Raw genomic sequence first — 8,415 nt, forward strand, 5'->3', positions numbered from 1 at the left:
TCCCAGGTGGCTCATGGCAAAGAACCCACCTGCCAGTGCAGGAGGTGCAAGTTCGATCCCTGGGTTGGGAAGATCCCCCAGAGAAGGAAAAGGCAACTTACTCTAGTATTCTTTCCTGGAAAATCCAATGGACAGAGGAGCCTGGAAGGCTACAATCTATGGGGTCTCATCGGACATGACTGAGCAACTAAGTGAACACACATATGACCTTACTAATCCTGCTATTAGTAGCTGTATTACTTCTAGATCCCCTTTCAGTAATCTCATGAACAAACTGTGTTAACAAGGTAGTATTTAAAGAAAAAAGATCACCAGACCCTCAGAAGACTGCATACGAGCCTACACACACTTCTGGTCTTTTCATCGACCTTCAGTGGGGATGGAGCTGTGTCTCCTTGGCTGGGGTGTTCATGAGCACCATCTGCAGGCTGCAACCATGTTCAGGTGAAAAACTTCAGGATGAGGTCTATCAGAAAGTTCAGCAGCTCATTCCCCTCACTGTCACCTTTTACCTGGGTCCCTGTGGGGAATTAGGCACCTCAGGTCCATGGGAGCCCCTGGGCTCCCTGTTCACTCTTCTTTCTACCATGTAGAGGCTCTCCTCTTTCGCTGTGTCAACTACAAATCGGCATTTGCCATCTTCCTCTACAAGGATTAAATCAGGTGCTGCTGCAGCTACTGATTTTCAACACTCCCTAAAAGGAGTTCAGGGTGGAGAGCAGAAATGCAGCAGTCTGTGCTCAGGTGAGGAGGGGGAGCCCAAACTCCTCATATCTGTTGTTGCTTAGTCACTCAGTTCAGTTCAGTCGCTCAGTCGTGTCCGACTCTTTGCCACCTCATGAATCGCAGCACGCCAAGCCTCCCTGTCCATCACCAACTCCCAGATTTCACTCAGAATCACGTCCATCGAGTCCGTGATGCCATCCAGCCTTCTCATCCTTGGTCGTCCCCTTCTTCTCCTGCCCCCAATCCCTCCCAGCGTCAGTCTTTTCCAATGAGTCAACTCTTCACATGAGGTGTCCAAAGTACTGGAGCTTCAGCTTTAGCATCATTCCTTCCAAAGAAATCCCAGGGCTGATCTCCTTCAAAATGGACTGGTTGGATCTCCTTGCAGTCCAAGGGACTCTCAAGAGTCTTCTCCAACACCACAGTTCAAATGCATCAATTCTTCGGTGCTCACCCTTCTTTACAGTCCAACTCTCACATCCATACATGACCACTGGAAAAACCATAGCCTTGACTAGACGGACCTTAGTCGGCAAAGTAACTCAGTCATGTCCAACTCTTTGCAGCCCCATGGACTGTAGCCAGCCAGCCTCCTGTGTCCATGGGATTCCCAAGGCAAGAATACTGGAGGGGGTTGCTATTTCCTTCTTCAGGGGATCTTCCCTACCCAGGGATCAAACCTGAGTCTCCTGCATTGGCAGGCAGGTTCTTCACTGACTGAGCCACCAGGGAAGCCCCTCCTATTTAGAAAAACACTAAAATCCTTCATAGTGACGACTGCTCCTCTTGACTAGTAGAAACCTTATGTGAAAATATATGTGCAGACGGCATGCACTTCTTCACAAAATCACATATATACTGACGTTCCCCCTGTATCTTTGGAGTATTTTCTCAGAACTATCTGAGATGCCGTCCCTTGGACCACAGAATCCTCATTTTGCTCCAAATAAAACTTAATTTCGCAACTCTCACATTGTGCATTTAGAAAAATTTTTCCTCTTAAGTTTTAGCTTAGTGCAACCTGTTTTCCTTGGACTGCAAGGAGATCAAAACAGTCAACCCTAAAGGAAATCAACCCTGAATATTCATTGGAAGGACTGATGTTGAAGCTTCAGTACTTTGGCCACCTGATTCAAAGAGCTGACTCATTGGAAAAGACCCTGATGCTGGGAAAGGTTGAAAGCAGGAGAGGAAGAGGATGACAGAGGGTGAGATGGTTGGATGGCATCACTGAGTCAATGAACATGAGTTTGAGCAAGTTGGGGAGTTGGTGATGGACAAGTCTGGTGTGCTGCAGTCCATGGGGTCCCAAAGAGTTGGACACGACTTAGTGACTGAACAACATTCTGCATTCCAATGTTATTCCTCCTGACAGTAGGGCATTGTTCCTTCCCCAAAGGTGGCTTAATTTCTTCGGGTTACTTGCCTTCCAGGAATCCAATGCCACTGCCAAAACAATGGCATTTTTGTTTTGCATATTTATCTTCTGTGTTCTCCAAAACTGAACACTTTAAGAGCAACATCTACCAATTCAGAGAGTGCATTAGGTTCATTCCAAATGCACTCATTTTGGCAATTTTTCTCCTAATATGAGGCACTTTGTACCCTGTCTCTTCAAAAAAGGCCAAATTTACCATTCTAATATTTTCAGGGGCCTTGGGACCTGCATTAGTATGTCTGTAGGCCCTATAAAGCTTTTCCAAGAATTCAAAGGAGTATTTATTATGAATTTCTTGTATTTTGTTCAAGTTGCTTTGCTTTCATTCCCTTTTTCAAAGACCCCCATCAGCTTGCACCTTTGGGAGTGCTCTGATAAGGGCACCCCTCCCTCACCGGGGTCCCAGTGTGGTGCAGCTGCAGGTGCTGCCAAGAGGGCTTCAGGTGGAACAGATCCTCTCTGTAAGGAGGGTTGCAGTCTTTCCAATTAAAGGAGTCTGAGAAACCCACGTGGCTGGTTGTTTGCATTTAGGTCCCCTAAAAGCTGATTGTGGGGCGAGTGGTAAAGAACCCACCTGCCAATGAAGGACACATAAGAGACGCAGGTTTGATCCCTGAGTTAAAAAGGTCCTCTGGAGGAAGGCATGGCAGCCCACTCAAATATTCTCTCCTGGAGAATCCCATGCACAGAGGAACCTCCTGGGTTACAGTCCAGAGGGTCACAGAAAGTCAGACATGACTAAAGCAACACAGTACATAGCTGATTACATAAGAGAAATTGCCTGCCTTGGGAGTGGTTTCTGACTCAAATTGGGGGCCCTGTTGGGTCTTAGATGGCAATACCAGGCCAAGTTCCTGTGCCCCAGGAACTAACACTGGATTTTCTAATTGATTCCTATGAGGAAGGATAGTCCTGGGCTTCCCTACTGGCTCAGTGGGTTCAGAATCCACCTACCAATGCAGGAGACACAGGTTCGATTCCTGGTCCTGGAAGATCCCACATGCCGTGGCACAACTAAGGACAATGACTAAGCCTGTGCTCTAGAGCCTGGGAGCCACAACTTTTATAGCCAATTGCCCCGGGAAGCAAACTCACTCAGAAGGACAGTGTGGATAGTGGAGTGCAATTTATTACACCGGTGGGTCTGAGGCAGAGCTTCCTCTCTAGCTGGGGACCGTAACTGATTTTTGTGACAACCTTTTATACCCAAAGCATACATGCCCAAGCCCACAACCCCCAAATTCTTTAAAGGCCACCCTGGACAATGTTAGTACAAGATACAATCAGGTAACAGTCATAAATTTACATTCTTGGTCATGCAGTCTAACTTACATCAATGGGTATTATTAAGATTACAGATAGTGAATGATTACATAGAGGTCACTGCATTCCTTTTGGCTCTGGGAGGTCTAGGTATGGGGTCAGCCTGGTCTGGTTTCCAGGTTCCCGGGAGGCCTGCCGGTTGTTGGTGTTTTATCTCCATGGCCTCCCAGATATATAGTCCAAAGTTCACCAAGAGTGTAAGATGGAGTTCCCTTTCTTTTAAAATGGAGTCACTCCAGTCACCACAACCTGCTTCTTTCCTTCCTCACAGTTACTGAATCCTGTGTACCCTAGTGCCTGCGCTCGGCAGCATGAGAAGCTGCAAAGAGAAGCCTGCATACCACGACTAGAGCGTAGCTCCTGCTCACCGCTAGAGAAAGCTCTCGATGCAACAAAGACCCAGCACAGCCGAATGAATAAATCTTTAAAAAGGAGGGGTAGTCCTAAGCACGTCAGGAATTGCAGGTGGATAGACACCGAAATTGGGTTAAAAAACGTCTAGCGATTCTTCCCTCTAACAACAGGGTGCTCCACTCACAAAACAAACACAAAACAAACTGGCTTACTCCACAGAAGAAAAAACAAAAAAGCTCCAAACAAAAGGATATAAAGTTTCTGGCTGTACACACCAGAGGGACTACCTTATCTATGGGGGCAGCACTTCAGCTCCTAAATGTTGATTCCTTGCTTCAGCTGCCCGGTGCTGAGGCAGCCAGAACTCTGAAGAGAAGCTCCTTGGCCAAGTGGTCCTGGCAACTGTCAGTGCCTTTTCCGAATATTCCCCAACCAGGATGGCTGGCCGTGAGCCTGAAGGCTCCTGGCAGGTTTCATCAAAACTTGTTAGCAAGTCTATAATTTTATACTCCTCGCCACATAATAGATCAGAGGCAAGTTGCTGGGTAAAGGAATAAGGACTTTACTGAGAAAGCAAGCAGACCAAAAATAAAACAGACTACCACCACCCCACCCCCACCCCCCGGGAGCCATCTTGCCTGAGTTAGAATTCTGGCTTCTTTTATACTAAGGGGGGCGGGGGAGGGAGGCGGGGAAGGGAGGGCGGAAATAAGTCAAACACTTCCTGGTTCACCTCCGCCTCTGGAGGGGACCTGTGAATTTCTTCCTTTCTGCAGTCAGTCACAGGTGAACCTCATCTGGCTCTCTCCTGGGAGCTAATCTGAGGTCGTTTTGGCTTAATGATCATTACTTGGGCTGCAGGGTTCTCAGAGATGGGCCATTATGTCGAATTAAAGCTTACAGGCAACATCCCTTTAGTGATTAGCTTGTAACAGAATTCAAAGTTTTTCCCTACTACAAAAAGTTTTTGTCAGTATCTGAGATGGAATCCAATGGCACCCCACTCCAGTACTCTTGCCTGGAAAATCCCATGGATGGAGGAGTCTGGTAGGTTGCAGTCCATGGGGTCTCACAGAGTCGGACACGACTGAGCAACTTCACTTTCACTTTTCACTTTCATGTATTGGAGAAGGAAATGGCAACCGACTCCAGTGTTCTTGCCTGGAGAATCCCAGGGATAGGGGAGCCTGGTGGGCTGCCGTCTATGGGGTCGCACACAGTCTCGGACACGACTGAAGCGACTTAGCAACAGCAGAGATGGAGACCCAAAATATATGTTCTCAATTATATCTTTTGATCTGTACAAATAAAAGAACATATTTATTTAATCAAGAATGAATCTTTTTCAAATTCTGAGGTTTGGAAGAGCGAAGGAAAAGGAGGGTATATAGTTTTGGTGTCAGCTGCTTAAAATGATAATGTGGTGGTGTTTGTTGTTTAGTCGCTAAGTTGTGTCCCACTCTTTGCTCTTAATACAGAGGAACCTCACTTAATGCTGATGCCAGGGGAAAAGTAATAAAGATCTCCACTTCTGGCTTACCTAGGGGACTTTGGAGCAGAGAGCCCCAGGGCATCCCCAAGAGCCTTTAAAAAGATCTCTGAAGTCAGTCATTTGCATTGTAATATTAAGACTTTCTTTGTCTTCTTATACTTGTTCTCTGACTTGTGGACAGTGGACATTCTCAGAGGTTATATGACATGTTACATCACAAGAGACTGGATGCTGCTGCTGCTAAGTTGCTTCAGCCGTGTCCGACTCTGTGTGACCCCATAGACGGCAGCCCACCAGGCTGCCCCGTCCCTGGGATTCTCCAGGCAAGAACACTGGAGTCGGTTGCCATTTCCTTCTCCAATGCATGAAAGTGAAAAGTAAAAGTTAAGTCGCTCAGTCGTGTCTGACTCTTTGAGACCCCATGGACTGCAGCCCACCAGGCTCCTCCGTCCACGGGATTTTCCAGGCAAGAGCACTGGAGTGGGGTGCCATTGCCTTCCCTTAAGAGACTGGATATGAGAATTCAACTCTCTTGTTAAGTTAGACATTTCCAAACTCTAAGTATGGATATGTAGTGCTATGTAGAATAATACCACTGTTCTCAATATGTCTGTTTGTTTTGGAAAGTAGAGTTATTTTCCATAAAATATATGGTATTTATATTAATACATAGACAGTTTATTGTCATTATTTAAAATAAGAAGAGACACTTTGCCTTCCAAGGCAGGGAGGCGCGAATTAGATCCCTGGTTGGGGGGCTGGTATCCCACGTGTCTTGCAGCCAAAATAACAAAAAATAGAACAGAAACAATATTATAACAGGTTCAATAGGCTTTTAAAAAATGGTCCACATGAAATCTTTAACAAGAAAATAAACAAGAAAATAAATGTTTAAAACACTCACCATCTTAATTTCTAACATAGTAAATACCGACAGACATAACTAAAAGCACTTTGGAATCCTTAATCACTTTTTAAAAATGTAGACGTTTGCAAACTGCCGGCTTCCAGTTTATGACAGAAAGCTTTGCCGGCATCCCCCTTTGCTACCATGGTATCTGTCTCCCTGGAATGGCAAAAGGACCACCAAGACTGGCTTGGCCAGTTCTGAAAGGAGATTTCAGTTCAGTGCAGTGCAGTCGCTCACACACCAGGCCTCCCTGTCCATCACCAACTGCCGGAGTTCACTCAGACTCACGTCCATCGAGTCAGTGATGCCATCCAGCCAGCTCATCCTTTGTCGTCCCCCTCTCCTCCTGCCCCCAATCCCTCCCAGCATCAGAGTCTTTTCCAATGAGTCAGCTCTTCGCATGAGGTGGCCAAAGTACTGGAGTTTCAGCTTTAGCATCATTCCTTCCAAAGAAATCCCAGGCCTGATCTCCTTCAGAATGGACTGGTTGGATCTCCTTGCAGTCCAAGGGACTCTCAAGGGTCTTCTCCAACACCACAGTTCAAAAGCATCAATTCTTACATTTTATATATTTTTTCTAAGTCTCAGCACCCTCAGGGATGTGTCTGGGTATCTTCTGATGATCGGGGCAACGAGTCCCTGTGGATATCATTATTTGTTGTTGTTCAGTCCCTAAGTTGTATCCGACTCTTTGCAACCCCATGGACTGCAGCACACCGGGCACTTCTCTCCTTCACTATCTCCTGGAGTTTGCTCAAACTCATGTCCATTGAGTCTATGATGCTATCTAACCATCTCATCCTCATATCATCATAGTTGGAAGTTTCAGACTGGAGCAGTCTAACTTGCTTGTGGTATCTAGAATTCTGGAGGTGTTGCAGGGAAAAGCCAGTTCTGACTCCACCTTGGAACTGTTTCTTTGACTTGCTTTCCATTGCTTTTATTATACATAATTGTACATAAATATATATTGATGATATATATCCCATCACAAACAGAGTTTGCTCAAACTCATGTCCGTTGAGTCGATGCCATCCAACCATTTTGTCCTCTGTTGCCCAGTTTTTCTCCTGCCCTCAATCTTTCCCAGCATCAAGATCTTTTCCAATGAGTTGGCTCTTCCCCTGCCCATCTCCCTGAGTGTTAAAGTACCTTTTTTCAGGATTCTGTCCACCTATAGATGGCAGGAAGGAAGAAATAAACACACCCCCCTGCTTGAGGCAGGTCATTCTAGGAGGTATGTGCAAGATTAATGTCCTTTTTACTTTGTTTCCTGACCTCCCCTGCCCATTTCTGAGCCATAAAATAACCTGGCATCCAGACCCCGAACAAGATGATTATTTCAAGACATTAGTCTGCCATTTTCTCAGTCAGCTTTCCAAATAAAGTCATATTCCTTGTCTCGACACCTTGTGTCTCAGATTCATTCACCTGTCCTGCACCTATCAAATCAGCCTGAACTAGGCAACAGGGGGATGTCTGCTTTACAAAAGTTAACCAACATGACTCAGAAAGATATTAATAAATGATGTTCCTTAAAAGCCATCTGAGTTGGCTTCCACTTTGGGAGCATCCTACACAGGCCAATGCATGTAATAATTGCTCAAATGGAGCTCAGAAAGGAAGTAAGAATAGTTCATTTGCTGGAATAATTTAGAATAGATTTCAGCAGACATTTCTGGGGATGGGGATTCTTCCCTGGTGTCTCAAATGGTGAAGAATCCACCTGTAATGCTGGAGACCTGGATTTGGTCCCTGGGTCAGGAAGATCCCCTGGAGAAGAGAATGGCTACCCACTCCAGTGTTCTTGCCTGGAGAATCCCAGGGACAGAGGAACCTGATGGGCTACAGTCCATGGGGTCACAGAGAGTCAGACACGACTAAGTGACTAACACTACTGGATATGGGGAACTTTTCAGCTGCCAGACAATCTGGCCAAAACCCTTCAAAGCCACTTCCTAGTGTGATGGTAGTCTTCTCCTTAAGCTCCCATTGGGAGGGCAGGCCTGCCCCGCCCACAGTGGTGAGGAACTAGCCTGGTATGGAAATGCCACCACAGGGCTCAACCCCGGGCTGTCAGTCTGCACTTTCTGTGTGATCCTGCGCGCGCATCCAGTCGGGCAGGTACACACCCAGTTGAGGTCGGCGGTGAGCAGCGCGCAGGCGGGGCGC

The sequence above is a fragment of the Budorcas taxicolor genome, chromosome 11, assembly GCF_023091745.1.
Source record: "Budorcas taxicolor isolate Tak-1 chromosome 11, Takin1.1, whole genome shotgun sequence".
Taxonomy (NCBI): domain Eukaryota; kingdom Metazoa; phylum Chordata; class Mammalia; order Artiodactyla; family Bovidae; genus Budorcas; species Budorcas taxicolor.